We start from the raw sequence: 18,719 nt of genomic DNA on the forward strand, positions 1-18,719 counted from the left end.
GGCCTCTCCGATGGCCCAATCCTGCCCTCCCCAGGATCCATCCGGCCACGTGAACCTCCGAGGGCAAAAATCAGCCCTTTGTCTGCAGTTGGGATTTCTATCATCTGGATGTATCACTCCTCTGTCTGGATGCAGGGGTTTTTTGGGGGGGCTGTTAAGGCAAGGCTGCAAAAAGTTTAGCCCTGATTAATTGTGCCAACTGAGAGTGGGCAGCACGTGAAACAGAATACGTGTTTTGTACAAACAACCCCTTGGGGGCTTCCTAGAAAGAGAACTTGTGAATATTTAACCTGACAGATAGAAGGTAATCAAACTCAAATATGCCCCCACCCCCCCCAGCCCCCTTCCTAAAGCAAATAATTGTTAATTAAGAGCTTGATGTGGGGAACGTGATTAAAATATGATTCAAATATGCTTTTGACCCCCTGGTGGGGAGAAACTCCTCCAGGGCTGCTTTTTGGCTGTGCTGCTCACAAGGACAGGCAGAGGGGTCCCTGTATCTGGGCTGTTGTCCCATGTCCTCCCATGAGTGTATCCCTCCCTGCCCCATCTCTGAGCATCCCGAAATGGCAAATCCAGTGAGAGGGAAGTGTGTTTCTCCTAGATCTTATGCTCCCCTGTGCTGAGCCAGCTGTGCTCAGCTCCTGCTGCTTTCAGTGCCATGCCAACAAACACGTGTGCTCAGTGCTGCGCTGTCATTGCTTTTCTTCTGATTTTTTGGAGACTTGTTTTTAATCAAGTGGATGCAAGCCTTCCTGGCTGCAATGAAACATAGGGGTTTCTTGGTGTCTGCTTCTTCTTCTTGCTTGCACTGTGGGTATTCTGTGAACTGGTGTCATGTGGGTCTTTGCTGCCTGTTTGTGGTCCCCCGGGTCATCAGTGCTGGTGGGAAACAGTTCGGATGAGAAAGCCAAGTGGGGTGGGAACTGAGGAAGGGGAGGTGGCTTCCTTCCTAATAACCATCCCCAAGTGTTGCCTTATCATGATAGTAGGCATCAGCTCCTGCTCTCAGGCCATGAAAACCCTCTGTTGCTTTGCTCAACCCCACCAACTCTCCCAGCAGCTGGAGCAGGGCACACAAATCTTGCATCTCGCTGCAAGAGCCGATGGGATGCGTGCTCCTCTGCAGACCTGGATGCAGCTGGCACCATGTAGAGCTGCTCCCATAGAGTACCATGGTGGGAGCTGGAGACCCAGCATCTGTCTGACTTCTGTTTCTTCATCACCTCCTGAGAAAGGGAAGTGAAACACACACAGAGACTGTCACTCCCCGAGGAGCCCCGGTCACCCGATGCTATCGTGCTTGCAAAGGAAGCTGTTAATTATTTTGCTGGAAATGGTTGTAAACTTCTGTAAATGCGTACGATGTGGCTTTCAAATGGGTTTTCCAGCATCGTGGTTCATTCTATGGAAAATATTGCAGCTGGCTTGCTCAATTGTGCTCTGCAATGGGGATATCTGATGGGGGAGATGGTTGCTGTAGGTGGGTTGTGTATCCCTCCAGGGGTTCAGTTCCTTGGGTACATCATAGTTCTGGATTCCTGCCTGGCCATGGGCTGGTTTGGCAATTACCAGCAATCTCAGCTGTCTCTGTGCATGACATGGATCTGGTGAGGAAGGTATCAGTGCCAGGAGAGAACAGTAACCCAATATTGATCTAAACCCATCGTTTTTAATTGGACCAGCTGGGAGAGAGCCTCTGCCTTGTGTGCTGGTAGGAGCACAAAGCACACTGGTCTTTGTGGCTAAAAATAATGTCTCCTTTCTCCATGGAAAGCTAAATACCTGCAGCTGGCCTGGCTGTGAGGCTGGTTAGGATGGAGGCACCAAGGAGCAGTACATCCCAGCATGTTGATGTACAGGGTGGTTTGAGGGTGCACATGGTTATCTGAAGATCAGATGAGCGCTGGTTGTTGCTTATCCATATTTAACCACACTGCTGTAAAATAGATGGCAGAATTCGTAGCCTGGATCTCTTCAGTTAGTTTTCTAAAAAGCTTGGAAACTTTTATTTCAAGAATGGAAATGTACCAGCTATGCAAGTCATGGATTTGCTCAACTCTGATCTCAGTGGTGATCTGAAGTGGGGGGGAAGAAAGCAGCATGGCCTTTTTTGTTCCCATTTAACCTTTCTGCGTCTTACTTTCTCTTCTGTGTGGGAAATGGGGAGGAGGGAAGGAGAGCCCATTGGCCAAGATCTCAGTGTGAGTCCCTGGCAGACTGAAAGTACGAGTAATAAGTTTTGACTCTAAGCTCCAACTGCAGACAGCAGCGCTTGCTTGCTGGGCCAGCACCAGTAGGAGAGGAAAACGCATGGGGGGAGGCGCACATCTTACTGCGCTGACAATCCATACAGTTGGATGTGGTTTAGTGCACAGATGATGCTCTGAGCATCCCAAGCTCCTGAGGTTGTGGTGGGGTCTGGGCTGCTGGGACGTGAATGCAGCAGCCAGTTGCTGTCAGCAGAAGCTGCATGCAGTGTGGTCAGCTTGGGACCTCAGCAAGCTGCGTGTGAAAGCCCTCATGGCCAGAGGACATGGAACACTGCTGGCGTCCCCTGAGAGTAGAGGGAGTCTCAGAAATAGATGCAGGGATGGTCCCAGCCTGGGGTTGGGCTGGATGTGTTGTGACCTAGGATGCCCTAAGGACTCTGACCCCAATGGCGCCGGCTGCTGAGCATCACCCTGCAGCTGGGAGGGAGGATCCCACAGCCCTGCTGCTCCAGGACTCCTGCGTGGGGATCCCATGGGGCGTTGGATGCGCTGACCACCCCCTTGAGCATCCCAGATGTTTAACAGCTGGGACAAAAAATGCTCGTTTCCCCTCCCATGTGCCATCTCATCGTTCTGGCAGCTCTTGATGTGGGATGCACGGGCACCTCTGAGAGGATGAAATCTGCTCGAGGAGGTGACTGCGGGTGGCTGGACCATCTCCCATGGCTCTCCAGGGAAGGCTCAGGGCTGCTGCTGACTCATGGCTCCTGCTTGGGGGCTGCCAGGAAAATGGAGTGAGTAAACCCTGATGTAAGGAGTAATCTGTTGAAAATAATTCACTGTAGAATTCAATGTTCTGTTCTGCGAGCGAGAAAGGCGAGCGCTGCTTGTAATGATGTCAGGATGATCTCAGAGTCCTTCAGAACACACCTCCGCTACAAACAAAACTTTTAACCCCCTTTTTTTCCGCTGCCTTTTGAGTTTAAGCACGTCATACCTACCCCTGGTGGGTGTTGCTGCAGGATGATGAATATTAAATCAAAAAGTCTAGGTGGTTTGGAATAAGCAAAGGGACAATTGATAGGGGTTTGGTTAGAACTTGTGTGGTCTCCCATGGCTCATGTGCAGGATGGACGGTGGGAGGTGCCCGGCTGTGCAAGCAGCATCCCCTCCTGCCCTAGTGCTGGTCTGTCTCACCTGAATCCATCTTACATCCTGTTTCCAAGGAGTTCCCATTCCTCACAAGCCAGTTCCCATTCCCCACAGATTTCAGTCCCCCAAAACACATTTGTTCAACCTGATTGTGTGTTGGCTGTTGCAATCAGGGTGGCAGTCCTGCATGTCGCAGGTGTCCCTATGCTGACATCCTGCTTTTGGTTGCTTAACTCGTAATCCCACCCTGAATTTTGTTTTTGATTCTGGCATCTTATTGAATGTTATGGGAGAGTGAAAACTGTTGAGCTGAACAGTTTTGTTTTTAATGGCTGTACAAAAGCAGTCTGGTCGGGTTTCTGCAGAAAGCTATGTGCTCTATTTGCTAGAACTGAATGCTGTGTGCAACCTGGCGTGGTTTGTACATCTCAAAGCATGGGCAACTTCTCATAGTTTGACTATAGCCAGAGTGAAGGATGTGCCTTTCAGCTGGGACAGAAAATGTTCTTTTACTCCTCTGTTACGCTGTGGATTAAGCGATGATGGGATTTGCTTTTCCTCTCGTGAAGCTGTGGTACTTGAAGTGGTGTGGAAGCTGAAGTTGTGCTGTAGGTTGTGCTCCTTGACTGTACGTTGCTTCAGGTTATTCTTCCTCCTCTTTGTCCCTGTGTGCCCAAAGAGCCACACACATTCTAGATCAGGAAAATATAAAGACAAATGGTGTAGGTGGTGTAAGTGGCTGGGTAGGAACTGGGGTTAATATTATAAGGGTGGACAGTGATAGGACAAAGGGGAATGGTTTTAAACTGGGACAGGGGAGATTTGAGTTAGATCTTAGGAGGAAGTTTTTCCATGCAGAGGGTGGTGACACACTGGAACAGGTTGCCCAAGGAGGCTGTGGATGCCCCATCACTGGAGGCATTCAAGGCCAGGCTGGATGTGGCTCTGGGCAGCCTGGGCTGCTGGTTGGCGACCCTGCACACAGCAGGGGGTTGGAATTGGGCCATTCTATGATAATGTCTGTCGTCGAGTTCCATCCCCTTAAGGAAGTGCTTTATGGGATCCTGGTCTTGGTGGGGATGGGCTGAGTTTGTGAGGGTAATGCAGGGAAGATCTCCATCCTTGCTTCACCTCTTAGTGGTACAGCTTGTATTTCCATGCCCCGCTGTGAGCAGCTCTTTGTCAGCCAGCAGAGATCGATGCTCCAAAATGCCAATAATGTAAATAGCAGCAGACCTGGAAAGTGTTCTGTAAAACAAACTTACCCAGGGAATACCAGGAAGGTATAGTAAAATTCCAACAGCACCCAATCTACCAAAAGTATGGCTTAGTAGTGAGTGCAGGAATGAGGTAAGTTAGAGTAGAGCTCAGCAGAGGCTCTGGTTTGTGTGCCTTCAGCTGTCAGGACCTGTATTCCTTTCCATACATCAGGGTGCTGTAGGGTTGATTTCCATCCTGGATAGATCTGCTAATTGGTTCTGGTGCGGCCTTGAGATTCTCAGCACCATCTCCTGGTGGGATGCTGCTGTTTGTGAAAGTCTTTCCAGGTCATACAATGGAGATGGAGGCAACTGTAACCAAGGAAGATGCAGGTTTTTTGTTGCTGTTTGTTGTAGAATTCATGTTTCTTCATAGTCATCTGGGTTTTGCTCAGTTTTGCCATTGCAAAGGCTTTTCAAGGCCTGAAGTGGTGTAGTCCCAAATCAGAAATGCATACTGGGATAAGTGTCTTGATTATGAGAAACTTTCTTTGGTTCTGCATGGCTGAATAACCATAAAATGAACCAGGTACTCAGTAGTAAACTGCAAAGGGGACAAGGAGGTGGTGGTGGTGGTTGTGAGGGGAGGGGAAGGGGGAGGTTTCATACTGCATAAGGGTTGCAAAGTTAAGCAATCACAAAATGGATCGAGCGTTTGGTTGAATAAGTAATCCCAACTTCCCTTTGTGTGCACGGTGTTTATCAGATAGAGAGCAATCTTGTGTTACTTACAGCTCTCAATAAATAGATATCTAAGATGAGCTCGGTCATGTATGAGCTCGGTCATGTAATTAAAGACTTCTGACACATGGCCAGATGCTCTGCCTTTATATGTCTGTGTAAATGAGAGCGGAGGGTGGCTGTGCGCCACACTGCCTGTGCTCAAGTGACTTCAAAATAGGCTCTTTGTGCATCTAGATGGCCCACAGGGATGGGACTGTCCCCTCTGCAGGAAGGGAAAGGGAGAAATCCTAATTATCTGACCAGGTCTGTTTGTGCAACTGGTTATGAAAGGTGTGCTGTCAAGCTGGGGGGGTTTGCACTGATTTTGCAGGCAGAGTTTCAGGGATGAAATTCAAGCTCCCCAGGGGATGGGCAGTGATTCTGGGGGAGGTGGCTTGGGGGGGTGTTTGGAGCCCATCTGTGGAGACACATAAGAGCAGAGCAGGGTCTGTCCTGACCCCCTTGGAGAATTCTGACTGCATGGGCTCCTGCACCCTCTGCAGTCCAGAGGGATTGCTTGAGCTAAGGTCCTCTTTGGTCAATGGCGTTTTGTCATTGAGCACCCCATGAGCACCTTGGCTTTCCTACCCCCCCAGTACATCCACAATGGTTGTAATCCTATGAAAAGTGACAGGTTTTGGTACAGAGGTGCAAGTCAGAGTGTTGGAAGGAGGGAGGAGACAACGGAATGTGTAGGGTTTATATACTGTCACGTTCTTTGCTTTTCCCAGCGTGGAGGAATTGCTGCGATGAGTTTCATGTGACTTTTTATGGCACATTTTTCTTCTTCTAAGATGACAGATCTCCATGTTTTAACTAGGATGTGCTGCTCCCAAAACCCAAACTCATGCCTGTAGAAGTCATCCATGAAGTCGCTATTTGCAGACTTAGCCATGCCTGACTTTGACTTGGAGTGTTGCAAACCAAGTTTTATTCCTGTGTATGTATTTCTGTATTTGCACTACATCCAAGAGATGGTGTGACGAGCTCCAGCAAATAACCCCACTTATTTTTGGGGAATGTTTTTTAGTAGTCTAAACCTTTCTAAAACCTTAAAGCTCTGTAAGCAGCTTAAACCAATCTAAAGCCTTAGATCATTTTAAACAGCTTGTGCCAATAGAAGGACTTAGATTATCTTAAATGCCTTAAACAGATCTAAAGCTTTAGTGAAAGAATTTGGCCAGTCTTGGATTTGCTTGGTGGTTTGATTGGATTTCATGGGCATGTTGGTCATCATTGGGTCACTGCCCAACTGCTGTTGGAGAAGATACCCTGATTTTCTCTATCCTGTGATTTTGAGTACTTGAGGGACTGACATTTGAACACAGAAGTAGATTTGAATCTTTAACCTTAGCTCTGCCCTCAAGTGAAGATCATCTCTAACTTCTGTATGCAGTCCCAGGTTCCTGTGGCTGAATATATATCTAACTTGAGAGGGAAAATATATTCTATTACACCAATTAGGGATTCTCAAAGAATGGTGATGGTCTGAATTGTCCTTTGCAGTTTAGATTCTTATCACATGCTTATAGAGCTTTGAAAATCTGATCTTAAGACATGGCGGCTTAATTAAAGGCCTTTAAAAATGTACATAAATGAAGGAATGAGTCCAGCCCGTGACTTCAGTTAATTTGGACGTTCTCTAATTATTACTTGCTTTGTGCTACAGCATCATCACAGTGTGAATGTAGGATCTAATACTTCCTTCGCTTTGCGAGGGGAAATCATAAGTAATTCAGGCTCAGAGTTGAGGGGCTCTTCCTTTTGTGTTTTATCTCTTTTTTTTTGTAATTTAAATGAGATGGATTTTTCCTTGCATGTCAACCAGCCTTGAAAGGCTGAGTTATTTGATTTACCTTTGAGTGCAGTGGCACCAAAGCTTTTTTTTACTCCCATTGACAGGTGGAGTAGCATCCTCAGGAATTATTTCATTAGAAGATACATCAATAATAGTACCAGATAGATATGAAGACAGCATCAGAGAAGGAGCTGACATACTCCTTATGCTGAGTGCTTGGATGTGGAGCTGGGTCCTGATGAGCTCTGCCATGTGCAGTGTCTGCTTTCAATCCCTGCTATGTGCAAACAGAGCAGTTTTGTGCAGGTCTGATGTGGGGCAGCATTTCAGAACATCTGTGTTATAACTGCTTTAAGTTGTAAGAAAGCTAAGAACAAGTTTTGGTTTCAATTTTAGATATGGCTGCTTTCTCAGGCTCAAGTGTTGCTCTGCTAACAGGTTGTTCACAGTAAGGCTGCTAAAAAGTTCCAGTCTCCTGCATTTTATTCGCTTTACTTATTAATGCATTTATTCATAGAAATAGTGAGGGCTTGTTGGAAGGTGCACTGCTTTTCCTTTCGACTTGCCACACGGAATTCTTTTGCAGATGGTATCATTCCTACTTCATACTTCAAGCAAGAAGCATGACTGCTAGCTCAGCACCTGAGAATATCTGGTGGAAGATTCTGGGATTTTACACTTAAAAACACTCATTTTTTAAGTAAATTACAAAAAAATAACCTAAAAAACCCAACCTAATCTCTACTGTAAAATGCATCCATAAATTTCAGGGCTGTGCTCAGTGCTGGAGTCTCACTGTGGCTCAGGCAGCTTGCCCTGGTCCTGCTCTCTTCTACGTGATAAATAAAGTTCCTTTCCTTCCTTAGAGTATCTGACCCAGGGAGTTCAGGATGAAGTTTGTTAGAAATGTAAACAGGCTGCAGCTGGGTAAACCGCTGCTGAATCAGGGCAGGGAGCAGAGCAGCCTTTTAAAGTTCTTTTTTCCCCCACCTCTAACCTGGTGATGGGGACTGGATTTGCTTCTGTTGCCCTACTGCAGTGCTGTGGACCTTTGTACCCATCGTGTTGGTGTCTGCTTGGGTGAAACAGGGTGAGCAGGAGCTCTTGGGTTTTCTCCTGTCTGTTGGGAGCAAGTGCTGGGTTTGGGGCTGATGGAAAAGCTGTGAAGCTCCCACTTTCCTCTCCATGGCAGCTTTGGTGCAATAACTTTTTTTTAACCTATCTTAGCCCCTCTTACTTTCTTTTTTCTCTTTTAACTCTTTCTTTGCTCTAAGCTCCTGAGCACTCTCAGCTCTGCTCAGCTCTGCCCAGAGGCTCAAAGCAATACCAAAGCAGCCAGCCCAGGAATTCCCTATTGCATCCTCTTGCTCTAAGCAAGGAAGGCACTTCTTCTCCCTTGGATGTTTTCTGTCCCATCCCAATTACAGGTCAGGCATTCATGCACTCCAATTGCAGGGAGCCCCACTGAGCACAAAAGAGTCCTGGAGTTTTGCATGGACAGAAGTAGATGGGAATTGCCATCAAGCAGTGCTAAACCAAGAGTTATACTGTGGTGAGGCTTCTGTGACTGTTTCATTGAGTCATCTATGGCTGGTGTGTGTCACCCCAGTGCAGCCTCAGTGTCCCCACTTTGAAGCCAGGTGAGACCTTGAAAGTGTGACTGAATGCACGTGGACTGAGGTTGGTACAAGCATTACTCCCTTCTGCACTGGCCCTTACGGGATGCAGAGAATAGTTTGAAGTATGGAGGGTTGTAGCAGAGAGCCCTGCTGCAGGCTGGAAGGTCCCCAGGTCTCACTTTGCTCCCACGTGCAAACTGCAGCAGCACAAACAAGTTGGTGATAATCCACCCAGCAATGGCATCTTCCTTGGAAAGGGCCCTGATTTCAGAAAGCATTGCTGCCCAGAACAGTGTTTAAGCATGTGCCTGCCTGCAAGCATGAATTTAATTGCCATCTTGGAGAATGTTGTGCTTAATCATCTTCCTCAGTACTTCTTCTGACTCAGGGCTGGTGTTGGCAACCTGCAGGGTGCACCACAGTGGGAAGAGCTGCCAGGGCTGCGTATGTTTCATGTGCGTGGCTGGGTGCTGCTGAGGAAATGTGTGGTGGGGAAGGGAGCTTGAGGTTCTCTGGTAAAGAAAACAGCTCTTAATTAATTGGATGAATAGGGTGAGTTGCTAAAACACGCCGTGTTTGTGGCAGCAAAGGGTTTGTAAGGACAGGAGTTTGGGTTGAGGATAAATGAACCTTTGCAGCTCTCAGCAGCTTGCTGGAACTCCTCATCCTTGCTCCCTTGGGACACAGTCAGCAGGTTGGGGCTTCTTCCTGACTTCCTAGAAAGCCCAGAGGTTCCTCACATCTGCGTGCCCAGGTGCAGGGAGCAGCGTGCACAAGTAAGGTGTGTTGTTTGGGAGCATCGTGGGAGGTGCAGAGCTGGGGACTTGCACCTTCTGGGCTGCTGACCACAGAAGTCTGTGCACAGCAGTGACACGTAGCAGATTTCCACCATCAGTTTGAACTCCTTTTTCTCCATATTGATACCTGGGGACTTGTGTGGTCAGTGTCACAAAACACCTCCTGCATTGGTGAGGTTAGGAATGCACCTCACAGTATGAGTTGATGCCAGTTCCTAAGCACAACAGCTGCCCTACCAACTGCTTGTGGGGATGTTTCCTCATGATGTCTCCAGGCCTCAGTAGGAATCACTGCACCCCTCTCATTCTCTGGGATCATAGAATGGTTTGAGTTGGAAGGTGCCTTTAAAGGCCATCTGGTCCAACTCTCAGCAACGAGCAGGGAAACCCACAAGCTCCATCAGTGCTCAGAGCTCCTCCAGCCTCACCTTGGGTGTCTGCAGGGATGGGGTACCACCACATCTCTGGGTGTTGAGCTGTGGAGAACAGCAGAGCTAACATGATCCCAGTGTTACTGGGGATCTTGTTACTGGGCCAGAGATGAAGATGAGTGAGTGGGCATGAATGAAGGTTTGGGCATGTCAGGAATTTAGGTGCAGGTTTGTTTTAATGCAGGGAGATTGGTCTGAACCAAATTGCAGTGGGAACTTTTAATATAAATTATTTCTTAAAAGCACTTGGATGTAAGGACAAACTTGAAGATTATGGCTGGTTACTTCAATAAGCAAAATCACTCAATTTGCATTTGACATCAATGGGAAGAGCATTAGCTGCACATATAACCTGGAATGGAGTAGGCTTGGGGAGTGAGTGAGCATCTGAAGTCTTGCTTTCAGATTCTCTCCTTTCCTTATTGCGATATTCTTAATGCTTTCTAACTGGGCTGGACTTATCCACACAGAAGGATCCGAGTCTTTAAAAGCACTAAGGAGGAAACCATTGGTGCTCTCTAAATGGGGAGCTGAGACCCACAGATAGAATCATTAAGATTGGAAACTACCTCTAAGATCACCCAGTCCACCCCACCATGTCCATGACCAGTTCCTTAGTGCCATAATGCCATCGGTTTCCGAAGCTGGTGACTCTACCAGTCCCTGGACAGTTGTGCCAAAGCATCAATGCTCTTTGGGAGAAGAAATTCTTCCTAAATCCAACCTGATGTGGGGACAGCAGCTGGAGGCTGTGTACACAGGCTGAGTTTGCACCCCCTATTTGCAGTCAGGTATATTAACCCAGAGGTGCCCTTAACCTGTCCATGGAGGCAGGGCATGTGTTGTCCTCAAAGATCTGCTGTGATTCACCTTCTTTGCTGTCAGTCTATAATGAAAATGTCATGCTGCTGTTCTGCAGGAGAACTGTAGTGTAGGAGTAACTCCCCGTATGTGAAACAAAACGATGTTGTGACTTTTGGGACGGTGGAAAATGGCTTGCCTTTCCCCTGCTGCTATCTTAGTAGGTATGTCCCTAAGGAAAGCATGCAATCTTTTTATTATTGACCACGTAACTCAGGGCAGAGTGACATTATTTGTCAGTAATACAACACCAGAGGAACTGCACTGCTCTCTCTAATTTTCCAATAAGCAAATCAAGCCACATGCAGTGCTTCACTAAACCCTTTCCTCTGCAGCTTCCCACACATGCACGGTGTCTGTGTTCCTTCCATTAAGTAATTGAGTGAAGTTTCATGACCAAAGCTCTCTCCTCCCATCGGTGACTGTGAGATTGCTTCACTTGTAGGGAGAATCCACTTCCCTGGGGCAACAAGTGGGCTCAGTGGATTCAGTGCCAGTGAGTAACTGGCTGCACAAAATGGAGATGTCCTTTGGTGCCAGCTCTGTGTGCACATTAGAGCATGTCTGAAGAGTCAGAATGAAAGCACAACATCTATTTCTGAGTTTTCAGTGCTAGATGGAACTTAGAGTACCCTGGTGCATTCACAGACATCTGTGTTGTTGCAGGACTTACCAAGCAGTGGTGCCTGGAGGCCTGAGCAGATCCATGGCATCAAAGCCCATCCAGGCATGGGGTCATGGGTAACTTCCTGGTCATGGGCATCTCTTTGATCATGGGCAGTTCCTTGGTTATGGGCAACTCCATGCTTATGGGCACCACTTTGGTCATGGGCAACTCTTTGGTCATTGGCACTTCTTTGGTCATTGGCAGATCCTTGGTGACAGGCAGCTCTTTGCTCACAGAAGATGAAACTTCAGCCAGGAGCTTCAATGGTTAGAAAGGAGAAACAAACAGGAAGCCATAAGGGTTGCACTGTGACAGAAGTACAGTGGGCACTGTGTTTTCTCACTGAGAATTGTGAGAAATTCAAGTGATAAATGAGAGATTAGGGTAAAAATATAATCAGTCTTATGGCATTGAAAGAGAGGGTTTATAAGCAGGAGGGATCCTTGTCCTGCATTGTGGCTGCAGCACCTCTGGGAAGTTTAACAAGTGCCAGGAAAGCCATGTGTGATACTTAGGGAAAAACTGGTTGTGCAGAGGGATGGAACATCATCTCATGTAACACTGAACATTCTGCCTGTCCTTACAAATGCTGTAGCATCTGTGGGGTCTTCAGAAGCGCTGGGCTTCTGCAGTTGTGATGCTGATCGCCAGGGGAATAATTAGACTGGGTTTAAAAAGAAAAGGGTGTTTTATCTTTTAGATAGTTCTCCATGGGTGTTATTTTCCATCACATCCTGCTTCTGCTGGTTGTGCAGCCGTGGCAGGCAGAGCAGAACGACGCATGTATTTCTATGCTATTTCTTACCAAAGCTCAAGGCTGGAAGACGGGAAGGTAAATCTTATATCTCTAGATAACATCCAGCAAGCTCCTTGTATTTGGAGGTCCTGTCTGCTCCAAGGAAATCACACACTGGATTATTGCAGGAGAAAGTCAAATTGCTGAAGAAACCATCGCATTCAAACCTTGCAGAGGAGCATCATTTTAAACACAGTTGCTCGATCCATCTTCCACGTTGTGTTGCTCCTGGAGGAGAGAGGCCTCCCCAAAGGATCGTTGCTGAAGGGCTCATCTGGAAAGAGCAGCCTGCAAGGTGCGGCGTGTGCGGTAGCAATTAGGAGCTTACATGCATGCAAATGCGGGGCAGCGGTTCGCCTGCAGCCTGCGCTGCCTTCTCCTGCCGGTGGGCATGGAGCTCCTTCCTGGCAAACTATGTCTTGAGCATCTGCAGGACTAATAAGCTAGAAAACAGGCCCTGGGGAAAACCCCTCTCCTTCCCTCTTTCTTTTTTTGCTTTTCTTTTTTTTTTTTTTTTGGTGTGAATTAATTAATATATATATATTTTCATTGCAGGGAGCAGAGATTTGCAAGACAAAAGCCTTTGCTTTGCATTGTGTGCATTTTGTTTTGTGTCTGTGGCCGGGTGGAAACACACCTGCCATTTTACTGCTTCCTGCAGCAGATGCAAATAGAGCATCCTCAGGAAAATGTTACATCCCTTAAAATAAACTCTGCTGCTCAGCAGCCCGTGTTGCCTCTGGTTTCGTGCTGGAATGCGTCTGCAAAAACAGAAAGCCACAGGATATAAATACAGTTGCAATACGGTTGCCCACCAGTAATGGAGCTGAGTTCATGTGAAAGCTGCTCTCAGCTTTCTATCATTTATAAAGTTGGGGGAGTTTGGGTTTTTGGGTTTGTTTTTCCTCCATCTCCTTCCTTCTTCCTCCCCCTCTTGTTCTGCTCTGGGGACCCTTGCCTGGCTCTGTGCCTACCAATTGAGCTGCTCTGGGATTGCTCGGAGTCCACTGTGGTCTCTCAGGCTGCCTGGGGTGGCACTGCCTTACTATGCGTGGATCTTTTCCCTTTCTTCCTGCTCCTTTGCTGTTATACGGAAAGCCCAAACAGGAAAAGGTTAATAGGAGAAAAATCAAACAGAGCTGAATAGGTCAGAATTTGTCTTGCTTTTGGTTTCCTCGCCCCAGAGCCAGCCTGTGTCTGGTACATAGAGACCTTGAAAGCTGCCTGATGGAGTTTCACTCTTGGTTGATCACATTGCCCTTGAAAGAAACTGTATTCTGTTCTGCAGAAAGACAGAAGAGAATCCTTCATGAAGCTGCTGCACCCATGCAGCCTCCAAAGCTCAGAGGGTGCAGTTCTGCACATCCCATCTGCAGAGGTCTCCAAGCATCAGCTGCTGGGCAGGAGCACAGCAAGGCTCGCTTTTCTTCTCTGGTGGCTGCTTGAGGGGTTTTGCTGCTGCACAGGCTGCCTGGAGCTCTGGTTTGCAGGATGCAGGTGCAAGGAGGGGTGTGAGGATGTTTGGGGTTTCTCACCTGAAAAAGGAGTGGTTGAGTCATTGCAGAAGCTTTGCTATCTGTAACATCGCAGATAGGGGATGCTACCAGCACTGATTCAAGAAAGCAAGCTGATAAAGCAGGCAAAAAACTACCTGGAGGTCTCTGTGGGTGTCTGAAAACATTGTCTGGAGTCAGTTTTAAGTCCAAATAACATCTGGCGATCATGTGATGAAGTGGTTGATATGGAGGAAGATGGATGTGCATGGGGATAAGGGTGATGCACAGATGTTTGTTCTTCAAGATGTGGGTGAGGTCTGGTGGCCAAGGTGGCAATGGCTGGGGGGAGGACAGGGGTGGGTGTGCAGCAGGCCCATAATCTTGGGTGCCATGGAGCTGGGGCTCTCGGTGGGATAGCACCAAGAAGGAGATGTTAGGGGAAGCTTGGTATGGAAGGGGCTGAGTAGAAAAACCACAGTGTATGGGAAAAACTGTCTTCAAGAGACTGCTGACTGTTGATGGGCACTGTGCTGCAGGGCCCCAGTTTTTGGAAGCACCAACAGGGCGGTGCCAAGCCAGGATTGCATGGGATGGATCACAGCCACTCCCTGAGCATGCAGGTGAGGCTGTCACAGCCCCTGCTCTCACAGTGAGTGTTTGTCTTGGCTCAGGAGTGTGGCAGAGGGGTATGGGGCATGCCTGCCCATGCGGACAGGAATTCCCCTCAAGGCTTGCTGGGTTCAGGTGTCTTTTCCCCAGAACTGCTGTTGGATCATTATGGCTCACTCCAGTTCCCCCTTGCTCTGGTTTGGCAGCATCCCTCCCTGCTGGGTCAGTGTCTATATGAATGGTCTTGCTCCTTTCCACACCCTGGTTGGGCTGTGAGGGTGACATGGCACATACTCAGCCCTATGCTTGGCCTGCTCTGGTTGTTGGCAACCCTGCCCACAGCAGGGGGATTGGAACTTGGTGATCTTTAAGCTCCCTTCCAACCTAAGACATTCTGTGATTGTATGTTCTTGATTCTTTCTTGCACTTCATCCCAACAGTGATCCTGTTGTGATTCTTTTGGTTGCTTGATGACTTGCAGCAGCAGGAAAGTCCTCTTCCATTCCTTCTTCAAATATCATCATCTCAGGAACATGCACATTGATTGTATGGATGGTGTGCCACAGCTGGAAGAATAGTTCAAGCCATGGCTGACACTTCAGCCACTGTATTTTGTGCCATGAATACAACTGTACCCCTTCCTCACGAAGCTGTCCACATCAGGAGCAGCTGAATCTCTTTCCAAATCATACTAACATATTTTAACCTCCCAGATCCATTCTGTTCTAGCAGAGCAGCTTGCTGAAGTGGTTGCAAACAGCTGTGTGTGCTGCTAAGCACAATGCCACACTGAACATTGAGCAATGCCAAACATTCTGCTTGGAGAAGATCAGAGACTTTCTTCTTTTAATCATACGCTTTCCTTGCCTGGTGAGAACATCTCTGTGCTGCCTTGGCTAATAGCAGGAATCCTGAGAAAACACAGAGAGGGATCTGCTGTGAAGATCAGGCTTCTGTTGGCTTGCCCAGACAGCTCTGCTTTCTCAGCAGAGCAAACCTCTCCAGCAGGGCCTCCAGTAACCTCACCTGTCCTCCCAGAGGTAATTGTGGGCAGATGCATTGCCTGGCTATGATGTCATTATGCTGTGCTACTGCTAATTTGTTAAATGCAAGCGAAGGAGGTTGCTGAGATGACTGGGAGCATTAGAACATAGCATCAAGGACTCGAATGGATGATGCAGCCAACTGGAAGAGATTCCTTGCTAGAGCACTGTGGCACTCCCTGTCCTTTCTCAACGTGCTGGTTCCTGTTGCTGTGAGCTACCTGCTCAAGGCTCAAGGAGGTGCTTGGCATTGGCTTTGCCTGGAGTTTGTTGCCACATTTTCTCCCAGGTGCTGCATTTGTAAAGAGGTTCTCCCATGGGCTACATGAGCCTGGGAGCCTCCTCCTGCCACAATATAGGAACAGCAATAGCTGAAGGGATGTAGTACCAGTGTAGATCTTATCCACTCTTTTCAATCTAAGGCTTGAGTGCTGGTGACCTCTGAGATCTGACTGGTGTGCTCTCAGTGTGCACAGTATCAGCTGGAAGCAGAACAGGAATTCAGGCTCTGGTCCAGCTCCCACGGTGTTCCATGAGGTAGGGTTGCTAGACATCCGTGTAACATGAGATTTCCTGCATTTCAGACTTGAATCCTGCGAGCTGTATTGAAAACATACGTGATGCTATCCTTCCTGTATTTCCTGTACGGTTTTAATATGGGATGTGAGAAATCCTGCTATCGTCTGCCCCCTCCTTTACCATATTGCTTAGAATATTCTTCATCTCCCTTCTTTTCCTCGAGATTCTGAATATGTCCATCAGCTGGTAAGGACAAAGCAACCACTGCAACAGGTTTCAGGTTTTTACTTGTATCTTGTGATCCATCCAGACCTTCAGTAGAGTTAACCAGACTGCCTCATAGCTTTATTTTGCTACTCCCTGCTAAGGTGAAAGAGGAGGTGATCTCTATCAGATAATTGCTGTATTACGTAATTAATTGGGAGATAAAAAGCAGGTTATCCCAATTGCTCGGTGTTAGAGCTGATTTTGCAAGCAGTTAAGAACTCGGGGTCTCAACTCTCCATATTTCTGCAAGTTTCAGTGTCACACAATTACACACAAAAGGAAACATTATTTCAGATGAGACTGAGCACAGTAGGAAGAGGTGGTGAAAAATGTATTCTCTGAAAGAGTGGTTAGGTATTGGAACAAACTGCCTGGGGAAATGGTGGAGTCACAATCCCTGGAGGTGTCCTAGAACTGTGGAGATGTGACACTGAGATGAGGTCAGTGGGCACGGTGGGTTGGGTTGGGGTTGGACTGGATGATCTTAGAGACCATCCAACCTTCATGATTGTATGAAACAAGTCTCCTGAATATCAGTCATGGGCTGGGCTTCTCAGTTGCACTGATGTTGGAGCATGGATGAGGAGTACCCCAAGGAAATACAGAGTGAGTGTGTTAAGTGGGTTCCAAGTGGAAGGGAGGGCTGTGATGGAAGAGGAAGCTCTGGAGGACCTCACAAAGTGCTGGTTCCCCATGGCCAGGAAGATGAATTCACTTTAGGATAAATGTAATGACCAGCTATTACAGTGATGAGAACAGAGCAATTTCCTTACTGAGAGAAGATTAAGAGCATATCTACATCATCATAATGAGAGACGGTCCTGTCTTTGAGTTCATAGTCCAGTGCAAAGCGTAATAGTGAATTTATAATGATGGAGTTGAATTTGGGGTTTGCCAAATTCATTGTCCAAATGATCAAATGTACATTAAACAGAAACAATTATGGATAACTTTGGAGCTAGTCACAATGCAGACTGGTGACTACAATGGGACGTACAGCCCACATAGGTGCTATAACATTACTCTGACAGGGCTGATTTCTTGGAGAGACAAAAATCAAGATCTGATGATTTTGGTGTTTAGCTAAGCTAAGCTTCTATCTATCATACCTTGCCTATAACAGGCAGGTCTGCTTGACCACAGTCTTTAAACTGGAAAGAGAAGGAGCACACAGATTTGTTGAACTTCAGGAGAGAGCAGCACGGGCTCTGCTTCCCCATCTCTAACTGCAAGAATGAACTGTGTCTGCTTAGCTGGAGTGTCCCTCTTCCTGAATCCCCCGATCCATAAGAGTCATATTGTATTCTCTGTTCTACAGCTACAGAGGTAGGAATGCCAAAAAGACTGAGCTGCTTGCTGCCTTTCTGTGCCGTGCTGCTTAATAACCCTGCCACTGTGCTTTAGGCTAGCCTCAATTACCCCTTGTTATCAGCACGGAGATCAAAGTACATCATTTAAAGAACAAATGCAGTAAATACCTTGAATTTGTGGATTGACTTTTTTAGAAAAGCAAATTGTCAGGACAAGCTCGAGCTAATCCTGAGCATTTTGCATAAAGAACTGGAAAGAGAAAGAGACATAAGTGTTACCTGAGGTGTCAATTTGCATGATGCAGCGTGATTTTATGATGCCGCTGCTGCTGCCTGTTGTGTAATCCCCAATTCCATGCTTTGGAATTGTTCTGGGTTCTCTACACAGGCTCAGAATATCTTCATGTCTCTGGGTGCTGCAGGAGCTCTCAGTGCACTTTAAGTCTGTAAGAGATTGCTTGGGTTTTAGCGATGTATTGTTATTTCTGCTCCAGGTTTGGGGGGTTTTCTAGCATCTCTTTGCAAAGTAAAAGCAAAGACACTGTTGGACTGTCTGCTGATGGGCTGCGGTTTGTCAGGCCCTTCCTTCTAGAGGGTTTATTTCACTATGGAGCAGCTTTGCTCCATTAAAATGTATAGAGTATTTGAATTGAAGGAGTGTTAATGAAGTGTCAGGAAACTTTATTGCTGTCTGGAACTGGGGAAGAGGTGGAGTGAGAGGAAGAGAGGATAACTGGGAAAAATCCCATCCAACTTAGCAAGGCCGTTACCTTCTCTGACACGTTCTGGGAGCTGCTGCTGTTAAAGCACTGGGAATAAGGTTCAAGGATACAGCAAGCACTCAGCAGATTCTGCCATTATTTGTAAAGGTTGTTCAGAACTGCCCTCATTAATTTATTTATTTGTTTGCTTTGTTTTGAAGCTTTACTCCCTTTGGAGCTTTATGGATAGCCTTGGAGCCAGATGCTGCTCCCCAGCTCAGAGGCTCCATCAGTGCTACCCACAGCCTGCTCTTGAGATGTGTGCTTGTAGTTTGGCTTGTTTCTTCTGTACTCTGCCAGTTGGTTTAATTAAACTGCCTGGTTCTTCTGGAAATGGGACATGGAATTACCATAGGATGTCTGAGTGGGGAGGATGTATGGGCTTTAGTGCTGATAAA

General features: G+C 47.2%; 1 protein-coding gene across 7 annotated transcripts in view; it reads left to right on the forward strand.

Annotated features, from left to right (window-relative positions):
- Window positions 1–18,719, forward strand: part of HIVEP3 (HIVEP zinc finger 3) — a 204,550-nt gene that overhangs the window by 1,462 nt on the left and 184,369 nt on the right. The gene's annotated exons all lie outside the window — the stretch shown is intronic.

This window comes from Coturnix japonica, chromosome 23 (genome assembly GCF_001577835.2).
Source record: "Coturnix japonica isolate 7356 chromosome 23, Coturnix japonica 2.1, whole genome shotgun sequence".
Classification (NCBI taxonomy): domain Eukaryota; kingdom Metazoa; phylum Chordata; class Aves; order Galliformes; family Phasianidae; genus Coturnix; species Coturnix japonica.